The sequence below is a fragment of the Psammomys obesus genome, unplaced genomic scaffold, assembly GCF_907164565.1.
Source record: "Psammomys obesus unplaced genomic scaffold, mPsaObe1.curated_primary_1811, whole genome shotgun sequence".
NCBI classification, from domain to species: domain Eukaryota; kingdom Metazoa; phylum Chordata; class Mammalia; order Rodentia; family Muridae; genus Psammomys; species Psammomys obesus.
The window spans coordinates 3,819,792-3,838,002 of NW_026590707.1; positions in this window are offsets into that span (position 1 = coordinate 3,819,792).

The window sequence follows — 18,211 nt, forward strand, 5'->3', positions numbered from 1 at the left end:
CATCAGATGATTTAGACTATTGTGCCCTGAGTCTCAGAAGGCTAAACAGTTTGCTCCACTGGAGTTTAAAAGACACAGGGCTTCATTATTTTACAAATGTTAGTCATGGGCACATGAACCCTAATGTGTCATGGTTTCAATTTCAAGGAAACCTTTTCAGAGATGCAGCCCTGACATAGGGCATCCTAGAAGTACAACCCTAGAAAATGAGACCAGTGAGGCACAATGGAAAGGTTCTTGACAGAGCTGAGGAAATGAGAAGGCAAAATGCTCCCTCTCAGTCTAAATGAGCCCTGTAGAAGGATGATTTATTACCAAAAGACAGAGGGAAATGATTAGCGTTAATGAAGTGCCTCGTACTTTATGCAAATTGAATCTAATTCACTACTGATCCTGGATTCAAAATTCCCAACGACTTTTAGCTAATCAACGTTAATCACAGACATGCCTAATAGGCCTTTTGTCTGAAGCCCTGAAGACTGGCTGGCTTTATGGCTACATGATGGGGTGGTGGGGCACAGACCCACCCTTAGAACGAAGAAGCTGTCCTGAGTACATATGAAGCCTTTCCTCCATCTCTTCTTTCCTACTTCAGCTAGTAGGAAGAAAACGGCTATCGGCCCCCACTTCCAAAAGTGAAAAACAGCAGAAAATATTAGAGCATATTTCCTCCAGATCAGTGCTGAATCTAAGCTATTTAATCATCAAAGCACTAATAGAAAGAACACAGTTCACCATTAGGCTACACTCTGGGTAGAGTTAACATGTTCTGGCTCTTAGACTGCCATTGGCTGCCAGTAGGTGAGGAAGTGAAGAACATGAGACTGAAAAATCCTGTTCAGACAATTTTACCTCATTTGAGTTTTGTTTTTAATACTGAAATAAATACATAATGGAGTGGCTATAGGCTACTATCTCAGGAGTATTCCCCAATGGCTGAGGCCTCAGTAGCTGGAAACCCACCCTAGGGTGCTTTTATAACTCCTTCCTGCTTGGATGCTCTCTGTACAGCATGCTGCAGCTCTCTGAAAGCACAGGCAGAACCCGCTGCCCGCTGGGACCCAGTGTTTCATCCAGCCTCAAAAGCAAATTATCAGCTACAGACTTCCTCTACGAGTTAAGGCTTGCGTTATACTCATTATCTGTCAGCCCTGCTAATAGTTTCTGTTGAGTAGATTCTATTGCCTGGCTTTATTGCTGAGTCAGCCAATAATAACTAATTTTATGTCTTCTTTGAATAGTGCCTAGACGACTTATTTTTAAGGGATTGAAAACCAGTGTGTCAATCAAAGCAGTCACAGGAACAGAGTCACAGGATGTCTCTCAGGAAGAACTCAACTGAATTGTGTTCTCTTCACTGCGAGAGAGTCTGGCCAGGCTGGCTCTGCCAAGGTCCTCCCAGCTACACCTGGGCTCCTGGCCTTAGCTGCCCTTTAACATGAGGTTTTTGAAGTTCTTTGTCACTAAACATTTATTTCATCTGGTCAACAAATTAAAAAAAAACTGCTTTTTACCTGACACTGTTCCCATCTCAGAAAAATACAGTTTAAATAAACTAAACAAGGAAATAACTGGTATTTTTTTTAATTAAATCATAAAATTAGAGCATAGTAAGCCACTATATTCTTATTTTATTCAAATTGTTAGAAACTTTTGCCATCAGAGTGCCCTAGAGAGCAAGAGCAACTGTTTTTTTTTTTGTTTGTTTGTTTGTTTGTTTTTCTGATACCTGAAAGAGACAAATAAAGAGGGATGTATGAGGAACCAGAGTGTGACATTTTGTGGCAGGCTGCTTGTGGCCTCTGCATCGATACTGCCCAGGACCTCTCTGGCACCATGACAGGCACCCTTCTCAAATTGCACATGGACACTGAATGTTCATATGTCTTATATGTATTCTATTCCAAATGGAAAATTAATTTTGAGTGAAAACTTTCACTTATGAGTCAATGTTCACGAGTAAGAGGCTGTAATCTGTAATAAAATGTAGTGTTCTCTCAAGCCAATCAAAGTTTTCTCTGTAGATGCTTTCTTTTTAATTTCAATTTTAATTTTTATATTAATTACAGTTTGTTCACTTTGTATCCCAGCTGTAGCCCTACCCTCATTTCCTTCCAATCCCATCATCCCTCCCTCGTCTCCTCCCACGTCCCTTTCCACGTCCACTGATAGAGGAGTTCCTCCTCCTAGACGCTTTTATCTTTCCAGTGCGGATGTTCCTGGCTGTCAGCCCTTGCCAAATCTGTCTGCTGGTGATGACACCAGTGGCACAGTTCTGGGCACCACTGTCTCCAGGAAGCCATGCCTGAAAACACAGTCCCTCTGTGTTACTGCTCTGGACAAATGGTTCTGGGACTCATGTACTAGTAAATAAGACAGGGATCCTCACTTCAAAGTACCTCAACTAACAGGTGCTACAGTGAACTGGCTTATTTATACATCCAAGACACCATTTGTGAGCTTTTTAACAGAAAGAAGGGACACGACACCAGGATCAACTTGATTAAAAGAGAAACATAGTCCAGAAGATGGAGATGGTTACACAAGTGAAAATAAGGAAACCAAGCCCACGTAGAGGCACATGCCTATAAACCCGCTGTTCAGTAGACAGAGACACAATTTCTGCAAGTTTCAGGCCAGCATTATTGAATCCCTGTCAAAAAAGAGAAAAAAAACAAATTGATAGCATTCCTTTACTAATATTTTGTGTCAAATACTAAATAAGAAAGACTTTTCATGCCAACTTTTAAGTTATCTCTGAAATTATATAAATATTTTCACTAATTAATTAATAAGAAAACTAAATTTTTAGAGAATTTACTAGACTTGTCAACTTCATGCAATGAATGTGGTATAACAGGGACTCAAGCCCCAGATATGCCTGATCCCCAAAACCAACAAGCAAAGCCTAACAGAAAAAGTATGAAGACTCCCTGACAAAAGACTGTTCTTTTGCTAAGCTTAGAGCAGTGAGAAAGGAATCTACAGTCCAGAAAAGATAGTATGACAGTAACAGATGATGCAAATGCCCAAATCTTTTGTTGCTTGCTTATTCTCCTACTCCTCCTCCTCCTCCTCCTCCTCCTCCTCTCACTCCTCCTCTTCTTTTTCCTCCTCCTCTTCTTCCTCCTCCTTTTCTTTTTAAATATGTGTCAGGGTGTTTCTGTTGCATGTATGTTTGTGCACCACATGAGTGCTTAGTTCTCACAAATGCCAGAAAAGGGCATTGGATACACTAAGCCTGGAGTTACAGATGGTTTGAGTCGCCTTGTAGGTGCTAAGAATCAAACTCAGGTCCTCTGCAGGAGCAGCCAGTGCTCTAACTGCTGAGCTATCTTTACAGTCTCCCTTTTGCTTCTTTTATACCACCTTGAATAATAACTAATTAAAACAGATGGACCAAAGAAAGAAAGAAAGAAATACCTGTATTTAGGCTAAATAACTGTATTTAGGCTAAATACAGTTCAGGTTAAACTAAAATATGATTTTTAAAAGAGCGTCAAAAATTCATTTGCTCCAGTTTTCCAGCTTGTAGATAATGAACCCATGGAATTCAGTGCCATCCTCTGTGTCACAAGTTAAAAGCACTGTTTATATAAAAGTGAACTGGCTCCTGGACCAACAGTCTTTCTACCTGTATACCTGAGAGATAATAATGAAGATCTAGTCTCTTGTTTCCAGTGGGAAATACTGCACAGCCATCTTCTTGAAGTTCTGATGGTAACTTTTGAATTAAGGAGAATGAGAAATGTTTTAGAAGATAGGAGCTGTTCTTAATCTGAATTACAGAATACACATCATTAATTCCGTAAGAAATACTCTTTTTCCCAGTCCTCTCACTTTGTACAAGAATGTTGTCTTAAACACCACAGAGTACTCCCACAATTCATTTAGCAATATATCACGACTAGAGCATTGCTTTAATTTAAGATGCTATAAAATTTAATTAACAGTGGGTACACTTTTACCAAAGTCTAAGAATTGTATTTATCTCATTACATATTCACTAGTTATATTACCTGGTATGATTAAAACTATCATTAACTAATTTTAAATAAAGTTTAATGGTAACAATTAAAGATTAATGTCATTTCAATAATTGTCTGAAATTACAATAATTAATTTAATGTTGAAATGTTTTCTAACTTTGTAATAAGTTGCTGTGTTTCCACAATTTGTCATTGTATGTCCAACATACAAAGTAATAAACCTAGACTATTTTCTCATCCTGATCAAGCTGCACAGAATTGACCTGCAATAAACCTTGCTGTGTCTCTTTGATTACCTGGTAATCATGCAGCATAAGATTTTTTTTTCCAGGATCTGCAGCAATCTGAGCAAAAAGATTCATCTGGAACTGAATCTTTCTCCAAAGCCAAACTGCCATCAAAATCCACAGAAATACACAGGGATCGTGTGTTGTCTTATCATTGCCTAGATTTAAGCTGTTACGTGCTGAATAATATTACTTTTACTATTAGAACAGTATAAATATTTAGATCAAGTTTTATGTTTTACATCTCATCAATGGGTGAAAGGTCCAGAAACAATAGTGTAACCTACATAGGACCACCATTTTTTGTCTACAGCTTTTAGTTAATAGATTGTATATTTCTCAGTAGTAGCCAAACATCCCTCCATATGAACTTTTCTTACCTATACAAAAAAGTAAAACAGTGCTTTCTCTCCTACTGTCATGTCCCTCCCACACCCATACGTCTATTTTTCCAAAAATTGATTTCTGGAAAACTGCTCTGTCTCTCTTTTAAGCTACACAATTGCAGTTATAACAGAATACTGTAGAGTCACCCTTTATCCTGGACTATTGTACACATATATAATTTAATGGGATTGATTTGGAATTCTGGCATACACAGACACTACTTCAAAAGGAAATAGTGATGGCCTGTGGCTGTGGGACTTTTCTGAGATATCAGATTATTTCGCTGAGCATTTTCTGTAGAACTCCTTTTCTGTGTCTCATGCTGCTCACTTTTAGAGCTCTGTCTAACCCATATTCAGCCATCCTGCCTTTTTACCAGTTATCGGTATCACTAAGGGTAGATACAGCATAAAATCCAAAGGAACTAGCTAGTTTGTTAGATCACAAAAATCAAGGCAAAAGAAGTCAATAAAATAACACTCAACAAAAGAAAACATGCTAAGCCTTATGTTTAACAAAGCCCATCTCTTGGCACAAAAGACCAAGGAATATACAGTGGGTTAAGACTAAGGCTGTGTCTTAAGGTGAGGGGAAAGGGGCACAAAACTGGAAACTTAGGTAAATTAACTCTGTTTTTCAGTGGTCAGATCATCTCTAGAGAATTAATTAATTAACTATACCATGACATCTCATCCTATGGAACACCTTTTGGGTGCTTTTGGTATGTTTAGCGAAAGACTAAGAAAGCAAATAAATCACGTCATGGGACTTTTAGTTAAATAAAATATGTAATCATGGTGACAAAAGTAGGGAGATGAGAAAGAAAAAAGACAACTATTATAATCTAGACAAATTAAGTTGGTCTTTATTGATTGCAAGAATTTTGTAAAATATTGAGTGATTATTATTTATTGATTTAAAAATGAGCAAAAATCAATGACCCAAATTTTTAGAAACCAGCTTTCATTTAGCACAATGAAACACTTGTTCATCAATACAGTTACCCAAAATCTAAATAGATAATAAATAACATGAAAAAAGTTCAAATGCATTAAGTAGACAACTAATGTATAATGTATGAATTAAAGAAGTTCATACATAGAATTCACAATAAAATGTTATCACAAAAAATATAGATGGGAGATAACTGAAGCAATAATAGCAAACTAGCAACACTGGTTTAGTGTAAATGAAATGTACTGAGAGAGTCCTTATAAATTTTACATTGACATGGATGGTAAGTACTTAATCAAAATATATCAATTATCTCAAGAAAAATAAAAACTATCATCCTCCTTTATATGCTCTCACAGACAGTAATTATCTATTTGAATATTATTTCACAGTGAACTGAATGTTGGTCTTTAAGAATCATTCTAAGGATAAAACTACTACAAACATGGTTGAGCAAATGTCTTTGTATAATTTAGAATATTTTGGATATATAAGATATAGAAATTATGGTACATTTACACAATGGAATAATATTCAGCAATTCAAAACAAGGAAATCACGAAATTTGCAGGCATTTGGTGAGAACTAGAAAAGATCATCCCGAGTGAGGTAACCCAGAAGCAGAAAGACACACATGGTATATACTCACTTATAAGTGAATATTAGACATATAGTATAGGAAAACCATACTAAAATCTATACACCTAAAGAAGCTAAGCAAGAAAAAGGACCCTGAGGAAGATGCTCAATCCTCATTCAGAAAGGCAAATGAGATAGGCATCAGAAGAGTGAGAAAACAGGGAACAGGACAGGAGCTTCCCTCAGAGGGCCTCTGAAAGACTCTACCCAGCAGGGTATTAAAGCAGATGCTGAGATTCATAGCCAAATTTTGGGCAGAGTACAGGGATTCTTACGAAAGAAGAGGGAGATAGAAAGACCTGGAGGGGACTGGAGCTCCACAAGGGGAATAACAGAACCAAAATATCTGAGGACAGGGGTCTTTTCTGAGACTGATAATCCAACCAAGGGCCATGCATGAAGATAACCTAGAACCCCTGCACAGATGTAGCCCATGGCAGTTTAGTGTCCAAGTAGGTTCCTTAATAAGGGTAGCAGGGACTGTCTCTGACAGGAACCCAGTGGCTGGCTCTTCAATCACCTCCCGCTGATGGGGGAGCAGCCTTACCAGGCCACATAGGAAGACAATGTAGCCATTCCTGATGAGACCTAATAAGCTAGGGTCAGATGGAAGGGGAGGAGGACCTCATCTTGTCAGTGGACTGGGAGAGGGGCATGGGAGGAGAAGAGGGAGGGAGGGTGGGATTGGGAGGAGATGAGGAAGAAGGCTATATCTGGAATACAAAATAAATAAATTGTACTAAAAAATTAAATAATAAATTTAAAACAAAACAAAGCAAAAAAATCATTCTAAGATTCTGACTACGAAAAGGTTAAAAATCCTATGGAGCGGGGAAAAAAATCTCAGTGTTCCAAAGGCTGGAACTAAAGGAATGCTGCAACTTAGAGGCCTACCTGGACTAAACAGTGAGTTCTGGCTACAGAGTAACACACACACATACACACACACACACACACACACACACACACACAGAGAGAGAGAGAGAGAGAGAGAGAGAGAGAGAGAGAGAGAGAAACTTAAAGTATAAAGTAACTCAAAAAAGGCATTTTCTGCCCACCTTTCTCATTGCTGACAGATTTTGCCTGCCCACATGTCACACCTCCAACTTGTCATGTCTCTAGCTTGCTGCCTTTTTGTGTTCTCTGGATCCTTCCTTGGAGTTTGGATGCTGTCAAGGTCAATCTTTGCACAACAGCAACTTGCACAGTAAGCCACATAGCTAAGGAACCAACAGCTGTCAGTTGTCAACTGACAACTTTCTCAACATGAAACTTTCACATATAAAAATAAATCACTCTTTGAACATAGAATCTAAACATTTACTTCTTTATAAATATTCCATGAAACTGACTACCAGCTAATCATGAGGCAATCTCTAAATAAAGCACAATTTCTGTCAAATATACACATTTATATTTGAGAAGATCATCTTGAAGAAGCTGACATGTAGCCGGGTGTGGTGACACACACTTTTAGTCCCAGCACGCAAGAAACAGAGGTAGGTATAATGGCAGATACTTGAGGCCAACCTGGACTACCAAGTGAGTCCAGGTCAGCCAATGCTACAGAGAGAAACCCTATCACACACACAGAGAGAAAAAGCTGATCTGTAGATCAAAGTGGTCCATAGACATTTCTGTTTTCTAGGTGCATGGTCATATTACAGTTCTGAGTCCTTTTGTGATTGGATGTAGTCACGCAATTCTGGTCAATGATAGTAAAACATTAAAACATTTCATGGTCAGATCAAAACACTCAAGATCGCTCCTTTATCTCAGGCATGGCCATCACCAATGAAAAGGCAGATGTGTCATGTTCCCTGTGCAATGATAATGGGAAGATCCCTTTTGAGAATGCATGACTAACATGTAGCTTGAGTGACAAGTAGTTTTCTTTGTCTAAAAACATCTGTGTTTAGAAGACATTTGTCACAATATAGTAAGCAAAATTTATAAATAGATATCGTGATATATAACCCTTGGGAAGAGACATACCCAGTATGTATATGTTCCAGACAGTATACTGGAACAGCTCTCCCAAGGTAGGTTAACGAAGCTTTGTTGGTATAACAAAGACACCTAATCAAATGAGTTTTGGTTATTCTAAAGAGATATTTTGCTAGATGGCTTTCACCTAATCAGTTGAGTCCATCTGCACAAGACACAGGAGCCGAAGCAGAGACACCTGTTCCCTTAAAGAAACTGATATTCATGGAAGTCACTGTTGATAGGGACGGGGTTCCCAACAGCTAACCCTATCTGTCTAGCAGAAAGTGGGCACTGTGATCACTCCACTCTAGACAATGCTGCCAACAGTTAGTGAGCTTGGAAGGAGCTCAAAGCCTCAGGTAAGGTCCTGGGTAACCCTAGCTGATGCCAATATTTTTATTGTCAAATTAAGGAGACCCTCAACAGAATTTCAGGTGAAATCACACCAGAATTCTACTTGCAGAAACTAGAGGTTAATAATTTGTATTATTTTTTAAAAATGTGTTTTAATTGAAAGAAAATTACATCACTTTGCCCCTCCCTTCCCACCCTCTGGACCTTAATTATTGTCCTTCAGACCCCTCCTATGTCCCCCAAATATCAAGTGGATAGCCACTTTTTTTAACATTACTGTTACAAATACATAAATGTGGGTATGTATGTATATGTGTGTGCACAAATATATATCTATACATTCTGCTGAGTCCGTTTATTTTGCTTGTGTATATGTGATTTCAGAGATGATCAACTTGCATTGGATAAATAAACGGGCTTGTTCCTGAGAGAGGCTACTTCCCCTCCACGAATTCATTAATTGCCTATAGTTCTTTGTCTAAAGGTGGGATCACATGAAAAAATTCCCCTACACCTTAACAGGTCAATTGATATTTCCATTGCCCCAGTCTTGTTCATGCAGTCATTATGAGATGCTGTCTTACATCTGACTTCCTTCTCTCTCATAAAAATCTTTTCGCTCCCTCTTCCAAGATAATCCTTGTGCCATCGATACAAGATCTGTGGTGTAGGGGCATCTTCTGGGGCTAGATTCCCTGGGCTCCATTTTCTCTTTATTGTGTCCAGTTGCACTTTTCTGTGATGGTTTCTATTTGTTGAATAGAAAAACTACTTTGATGAAGATAATAAACACTCTTATCTCAGAGGAAGATAAGCCACCTGAGCTTATCCACACAAAAACCATAGACTAACAAAAATCTTAGTGCCAAACGTGAGAATCTTCTTTTCAAATGGTTGCTCAGGGTATTTCAAGTGACTGTCAAAACTGTATAGACCAGTGTTTCTCAACATGTGGGTCATGACCCCCTTGACCCTTCCACAGAGGTCATTTAAGACTATCAAAAACAACAAATATTTGCATTATTATTCATAACAGTAGCAATATTATAGTTATGAAGTAGCACTGGAAATAATTTTATGGTTGGTGTTCACCACAACATGAGTAACTGTATTAAAGTTTGCAACATTAGAAAGGTTTAAACAACTGGTATGGATTATATATGCAGTCTTTGATTGACTCTCAAGGGTTGAAGGTAGGCCCCCAGTCCTGAATACTGCACATACTTAAGACACAGGACTTGGAAGATTAGAGCTAGATTTGACTTGAAAGCCTCTTTTCTGTGGTCTGGTATCTATGGTACCAAAATTACTATGTAAGCTGCCAAAGGAAGGAAGCAACTAAGTAATCCTACCCAACTGAAGTACCATGACAATTACCAGAATAGCAAAATACACATGTTGGTGGGAACCAACAGACATCTAATTGGACTTAATGCCCACTCAACAGAATGGAAACCATGCTTGGCACTGAAAACATAGCCAAAGACAGTGAGGTAATAGACCTTAGAAAAGAATCTATTACCACCACTTTGACAGACCAGCATAATTCTTTATTGCACTCTAAATCTTATCCTTACAAATATTTATTCAAGCTGTTAAGTTTGTGGTGATTTGTCATCACAAGAGAAAACTCAATACAGTGCAATTGAGACTAGTTGACTGACAAAACTGTTAAGGTAATTATGATGTTGTGATTATTACAGCTCTAGAAACACATTAGAAAGCAGGAAAATCAAATTAATAGCTAGCACATCAGTACAATGGAATACCAGTTAACAAGTAAAAGAAAAAAAAGAACTTAAAGAAATGAAAACTTAGAACTACACATGATATAGCAGTTCAGCTTCTGGTTATATATTCAAAGGAAATGCTATTCGGGTATCTGACTACTCATGATCATTACAGCATTGTTCATGAGAACCACCTTATACCACCTGCTGGTGAGTGAACAAAAAAGTAAATGTGGCATACATGTATAGCAGAATTTATATGCTTATAAGTATACTGTGTACTAGAATACTACCTACCCTTTAAAAGAAGAAAATTTGAACAATAGTGCCAACATGGATAAACCTGGAGATAGAATTCTAAAGTAAAATAAGTCCAGCACAAAAAGGTGTATGATAAATATTTCCACATATGCATGGTATCTAAGGACATTGAATGTAAGATGGTTGGTTGGCAGGTATTGTCAGAGAGAGGGAAGGCTGGGAATTATATGTGTGAAAACATATAAACTTTAATTTGTAAAATGAGTAATTGTAGAGGTCCAATGAATAAAATGGTGCTTCTAGTTAATAGTATTTTACAGTATTTCTGAAATTTTCTGAGAAACTAAGTCTTGAGTATTCTTACCACACACACACATGTTAACGATATGAGCTGATGGATATGTTTGGTTGTAATATCACTTCATAATATATACATATATCAAAACATGCCTTGAGTATACATAATTTTGTCAATTATACTTCAATAAAACTGTATAAAATGAAATATTATTTAAAAAATCTTACACATGTGCTCAGTTAAGATAAATTGCAGATTTTATATATGTATATATATGTTCTCTCATTTTTTTGTGTGTGTGGCATTTGCACATTTACAAATGTGTGTATATCAGATGTCAGTGATCAATGTCTTCCTATATCATTTTTTACCTTAGTTTTTAAGACAGGATCTTTAACTGAACCTGGCATTCAATTTACCTAGAATTGCCTAGCGTGCTAGTTGGCAAGCAACCTTTAGAGATTGCCCCATCTCTGCCCCTATTCCTGTGCTAGGATTATAAGCATACAATGTCATACCCAGCTTTTATGTGGAAGCTGAAAATCCACAATCATCTCTTCGTCCTTGCATATCAAGCAGTTTAGCAACTGAGCTATCACCTTGGGACTCATTCACATTTGAATGCATTTGTAAAAACACTTGCGCATTCATAAATAATTTGGGACAATAAATCATTACTAACAGCAGCAATATTACTATGTGGGGACTAGAAATCAAAGATAAAAGTATACGTAAACTAATTTATTATCTCTGTGTGCATGAAAACTATATATGTGGACAGCACTTGACATGGTGTGTGTGTGGAGGTTGAAGGACAGCTTTGTGGAATGGTTCTCTCCTTCCACTTTTTTCCTTGGGTTCTGAAGGTAAAACTCAGGTGACAAGGCTTGCTCAAAAAGCCTACTGAACCATGTCACTGTCCCCCTAAACTTTTGTAGAGTTTGCGTTTTTATCATGTACAAGTATTTTTCAATTAAATTTAGGTTGAACGAAGTCAACAAGCCTATGTTTATTGAATCTACTGAGTACAGAACACAGTCTTATACATGGCACATGGGAATTCATAGGAAAATGGCTTGGTTGACAGTACATCAGGTGAGACATGACCTCTGCATAAGATTGGGGAAGTGGAGTTGATGAAGTCCCATGAGGAGTAAAAATATTCAGCTTGCAGAGGTTGTGAATGTAGAACTAATGTTTGAAGAATAGCTTCAGTATTACAGAGTTAAAAGGACTGTATAACAAGTTCTCTCCACCTTGCAGGTCTAGGGAGTATGGTACTTTTAATGAGAATGGTCCTCATAAGCTCATGAGTTTGACTGTCTGGTCTACAGTTGGAAGAACTGTTTGAAGAGATTAGGATGTGAGGTCTTGTTGAAGCAAATGTGTCAGTTGAAGCAAGTAGGGTAAGAGTTGAGATCTCAAATGCCCTCATTCCAACTTGTAGAGAAGATGTAAGCTCTTAGCTACTGTTTCAATGCTATGTGTGCCTGCCTGCTGCTTTGCTTTCCACCATGATGTCCACAGACACACCTTCTGAAAATGTACTCAAGCCACCAACTAAATGCTTTCTTTTATTAGTTGCCTGGTTCATAGTGTTTTGTTACACCAATAGAAAAGTAACTAAGATGGGAAGATGTCAGTTTGTGTGTAGCAGAAGTTGTTGGTACCCAGTTCCAAACCCCCAGCCCACTCTGATTGTGGCCAACAAGTCTCTGCTAGACAGTTCCATGCACCCTGCCATCAGCCCATCCCAAGCCTTTTGTTTTCTGCTTAAGGGTTTTTGCCACAGTTGTGGGCACTAAGAATACTAGAAAGTTAATGTTTCTGAGAGTGATACTCAGCCAAGGGCCATGGGAGCGAGAGGACAAATACTTCACCTTTCATACTAAAGGGAGAGATTCTAGGAGCAATGAGCCTCCCACTGATACAGCAGCAGAAAAAAAAATTATAGCATACCCTTTTCCTTCTGCATACCTCTGTCTTCTCTCTCCTATAGCTTCTTGAGGTCAGTATCAATAATTAAATGCACTAAAATTCTTATTTCAATCTGTAGTTTCGTGGGTACCCAAAACTAGGACATTGTATGTTAAAAAAGAAAACTAAAAAATATCATGCCGTTTTAAACTGTTGATTTTGCGAAACAACAGAGAACTGCTTCTTGTGCTATTAGTTCTCATGGCAGCCTAAGTTAATCCTCACTCTGCAGAACAGTGGCCAGCATGCCTCTCTGGAAGAGCAGATTCTCTGGTTTAATAGATGGCATTCAATCATAGAGAAAGCCATTGTGCTAAATGAGGCCTGTTGTAAGAAGGCTAACCTGTAGTTCCTGGCAGGAGACATTTCAAATACTCACTAAATTCTCCTTAGCTTCATTTTGCCTTGTTATGCTTCATTATGCCCCAAGTAACACAGCCAATAATTCCCCTCGGCCCTTGCTGTTTATTGCCTTCCTAATATGGTACAAAATGCTTCCAATTTCTCCCTTACTCTCTAGTCAAACTCACTTTTCACCGCTCTTAATCTCATCTCATTCAGTCGTACTAATTACCCTGCTGTGATTCCCTCTTCTCTGTCTGTATATACCAAAAGTTCTACATAAAGACTCTCATCAGAGAAGTGAAGTGCCTGAGACAAGCCCCTTCCAGAAGACTCTAATTTGAATAATGGCAACAATGAAGGAAGAACCCCTTTGTCTGCCTTCAAAATCCTTGATACATTGCAAGAGCCTGTAATTTGTAAGCCATTTAATTTCACAGGGGGAAATCTGGTGTTTTCAGGTTCCTCTCCATCAAGGCAACTATTTACAGTAGATTTTCTTTAGCTCTCCCTGTTGGTTGTGAGCTCCGCTTTTGATGTAGCTACAATTAAGGGGCTGATTGCAGCCCCAGTTGACCACTGTGTTCAAAGAGAAAAAGGACCAGCACCAAATCCACACTCCCTCTTTCTGCCTTGCTCACCCTGAAGGCAGTTGCATGGACCCAAACCTCTCATCACTAACCCTAGAGAAAGTTTTATTCTTTTGTAAATCTTTATCAGCCCCTCTTTGTCCACAAAGGCTTCTTCTGGGGCCCGCTGCAATTCTCTGGATGGTCATATTTATTTCCTGAAGATGCTAGGGATCCTGAAAAGCTGGACAACCATCAACCCCTGTGCTCTGTGAGGACTCTCATCATAGCCACTTCTTCTCTAAAGCCATGAAGACTCTGATGCTCATTCAGAGGAGAGTGAATCTGTTGTAAAGTATCCCTGGTGTGCACGCTGTCCAACAGCAGAATTAGGAAGGAGAAAAACAGATCTTCGTTCATTTGGCACTTTTAATTTGGAGAAAAGTAAATGAACACACCATGAAAAGTTTGATGCCACTACATTTAGAAAGGGATTAAGATGTTTTCTGACTGTGTATAATCAGACTATTGCTTCCCGTGAATAAATCAACTTGTATTTGGAAATGTGGTGACATTACTGTCAGTGATTTTGAGACATTATTTTGGAGCATGCTGAAACAGCACTGCAGAAGGAATGACCTGGCCACTCTACACCAGCTGCTTCACACATTCACTCATTCGGTTCTCAGAAAATTTCTTCTTACATGACCATAATGGTGTGTTTAGCTTGCAGATTACAGCCATGGGTGAAACAAGCCTGTCTGCTTTCCACATCTCTACTCTGCTTCACAGTAACCCAGGACTGGACCCAAATGAACAGAATCAGAAATGAACGGGGAAACATAATAAACACCAAAAAAAAAAAATCAGTATAAGGGAACGTTATTAAAAAGTGTACTCCATTAAGCTGAAAAACATAAAAGAAATGGATAAATTTATTCTTGAAGCTGAATGTTTGGAGACTCTCTTGATTAGAACTAACCAACAACTCACAAAAAGGCAGTGAATAAAGTTTCTTTTTCACTGTGTCCTCGCCATCATTTTTTGTTGTTTGTTCTCTTGATGACAGTAATTCTAACTAGGGTGATGTAATGTTGGCTTGCATTTCCCTGATGACCAATGTTCGGGCTTTTAAACAAACAAACAAAAAAAATCATATCCAAAGAAGTTAGCTGTGTCTGAATTCTAATCTTCTGTGTTATAAACTTAGACATTTGCTTGACTTGCTGTAGACTATTGTTTCCTTATTTTTAAAATTATAATAATGATAGACCCTTTATCTGTTTAGAATTGTCTTGATAAGAAAACAATTCCTCCCACTAAAATCTGTACATCTAAACAAATTAAGCAAAAGAGAGGACCCTAACTAAAATGTTCAATCCACATCCTGAAAGGCAAAGAGGATGGACATCAGAAGAAAAAGAAAACAGGAAACAACCTAGGAACCTGCTATAGAGGGCCTCTGAAAGCCAGAAGAAGAAAACAGGAAACAACCTAGGCACCTGCCACAGAGGGCCTCTGAAAGCCTCTGCAGTGCAGACTGTCAAAGCAGATGCTGAGCCTGATGGCCAACTGTTGGGCAGAGTGAATGGAATTTTATGTAAGAAGTGGGAAATAGTAAGAGCTGGAGAGGACAGGAACTTCACAAGGAGAGCAACAGTACAAGAAAATTTGAACACAGGGAACTTCCCAGAGACTCATACTCCAACCAAGGACTATTCATGGAGATAACCTAGAACCCCTTCACAGATGTAGCCCATGGCAGTTCAGTGACCAAGTGGGTTACATAGTGATGGGAAGAGGGACTGCCTCTGACATAATCTGATTGACCTGCTCTTTGATCATCTTCCCCTGAGGGGGGAACAGCCTTACCAGGCCACAGAAGGGGACAATGCAGCCATTTTTGATGAGAACTGATAGACTAAGATCAGAAAGGAGAGGAGGACCTCCCCTATCAGTGGACTTGGGGAGTGGCATGCATGCAGAAAGGGGAGGGAGGGTGGGATCAGAAGGGGAGGAGGGAGGGACTTATGGGGGGATACAAAATGAATAAAGTGTAATTAATAAAAAATAAAAAAGTTAAAAAAAAAGAAAACAATTCCTGGGGTTGTGTTTTGACAGCGGCATCACTCTACCATTTCAAAGTAATGGTGTTTTGATTTATTGTAACTGAAGGTTAAGGTGAAACTTTTATTACCAATGATGGCTTTATTCTAAGACCAAGTCCACTGTATCAAGATAGATATAAGAAATAACTTATTCTAAGCTTAAAGTTAGCAACAGAACTAGTCATCTTGAGAGAGACAATCCATGTGCTTTTGAAGGGGTTTCGATGGAATAGCTCTTCACATCTGTGTTTATGTTGCTAGTGCAGTCACTGCCTCTGGCAAAGAAAATAGAAAATCTGTAGCTCATTTCTCCCTTGATTGCAAAATGACAGATAAATGTTCATATATATCTGTCTTTGGGAGCTTCAAATAAACTTAGATTGTAGATCCAAACCAAAGCCTGAAGAGCTACTTATAAATGAACTGCCAGAATCTGTCTCCTGAACCCTCCAAAGCCTCAGCAAGCCAGATCGTTTCACTGAGGAATTTTATAAGAATAAAAAACATTTCTGACTTCTTCCAGTTCCCACAAAGGGATAATGAGCACTGGGCTCTCATTTCCAAGTTTGATTTTTCTTCTTCACTAAAGAATTTATACAGGGATTTAAGTAGTGTGTGTAATGGCCAATCACTAGAGGAGTTATGTCGCTGGACTCGCTCCATAGAACAGCCATCTGCTGTCTTCTTAACATTTTACCACCAAATTTACTCACATGTAAAATTTTATGCCATTTGCTTATTAAAATCAATAAGAATGATGAAGCCTTTCCAGTGATCCAACCAGCTGAAATCGAGATAGCATTTACAGAGTTCTATGAACTTCGGCTTCGGATTTATCTGTGTATTTTATTCAGCTATGTGTGTTGAGCATCCCTCACATGAAAACTTGAAATTTGAAATGCTCCAAAACACAAAACTTTTGAGTACCAACATGATGACAGAAATGAAAAATCACCATGAAGCTCTGATTCATGCACAAAATTTCAAAATATTCTATAAAATTACTTCTAGGCTATGTGCATGGAATACCTATGGGATATATGTAGATTTGATGCTCATATTTGGATTCTTTCCCCAAGATATCTCACTCTGTATAAATACAAAAAAAATCTAAAATCAGAAAAGAAAACCTGAAGTCCAAACATTTTTGGTCCCAACAATGTTGGATAAAGGATGTTCTACCCTTTTAGTTAAAAACAAAACAAAACAGAATTCATACATATGACTAATAAAGGTGGTGAGAGCTCAGCTTACAATGTTATGATGCACATTAATTAAAATGCCAAAATTTCTGTAAGGAAAGAAATCATTTTTGTTTTATGGTGCTAAGCCCAGAGTAGTCTGACACCCCTGCCCCCCAAGAGAAAGATAATATAACTTCTTTTTTTATTATCTTTTTTCTTTTATTCTTTTTTAATTTTTTAATTATACTTTATTTTCTTTGTATCCCTCCTCTAGTTCCCTCCCTCCTCCCCTCCCAATCCACCCCTTTCTCCCCCTTCTCCACACACGCCTCTCCCCAAGTCCACTGGTAGGGGAGGGTTTCTATTTCTTCCTTCTGATCCTAGTCTGTTAGGTCTCATCAGGAGTGGCTGCATTGTCTTCCTCTGTGGCCTGGTAAGGCTGCTCCCCCCTCAGGGGGAAGTGATCAAAGAGCAGGCCAATCAGTTCATGTCAGAAGTAGTCCCTGTTCCCTTTACTATAGAACCCACTTGGTCACTGAACTGCCATGGGCTACATCTGTGCAGGAATTCTAGGTTATCTTCATGCATGGTCCTTGGTTGGAGTATGAGTCTCAGGAAAGACCCCTGTCTTTTAAACTAAGCCATTGAGAGATTAATAGGAAATCATCTTTCCAAAACTAATTTTCTATTAATATCTAAAAACACTTTATGTTACTTCTTAGAGAAAAAATACATAACTATGCCACTGGTTAAGACATTGACTCTCAGTTTCCAATTCATCCTTCTATGCTGTGTTTTCCAACAGTGGGCTTTGCAAGCCACATCTGTGTATTAGCATACCCTAACACAGAGCACTGGTAGAAAAGAACATCTGCAGAGACACTTAATTTGCTTGCCGGTCCAGTGAGCATCATCCCAGCCAGCACATTCCTGTCACTGAAACTCAGTTTGCAGTTTTGCCAGCCTCTGTAGAACTGACCTCTTTATCTCCTTCCCTAGAGATACCAATACCAGTCAAAGAGGTCTCATACTTGGAGGTCTGGATCTCAGGCTTAAGGAGAATTTCCTCTGATTTCAGAGACTCCAATACAACATGCCCCATTTCTTCCACAGAAGTCTGAATTTCAGCTCTTGCAAAGTTAC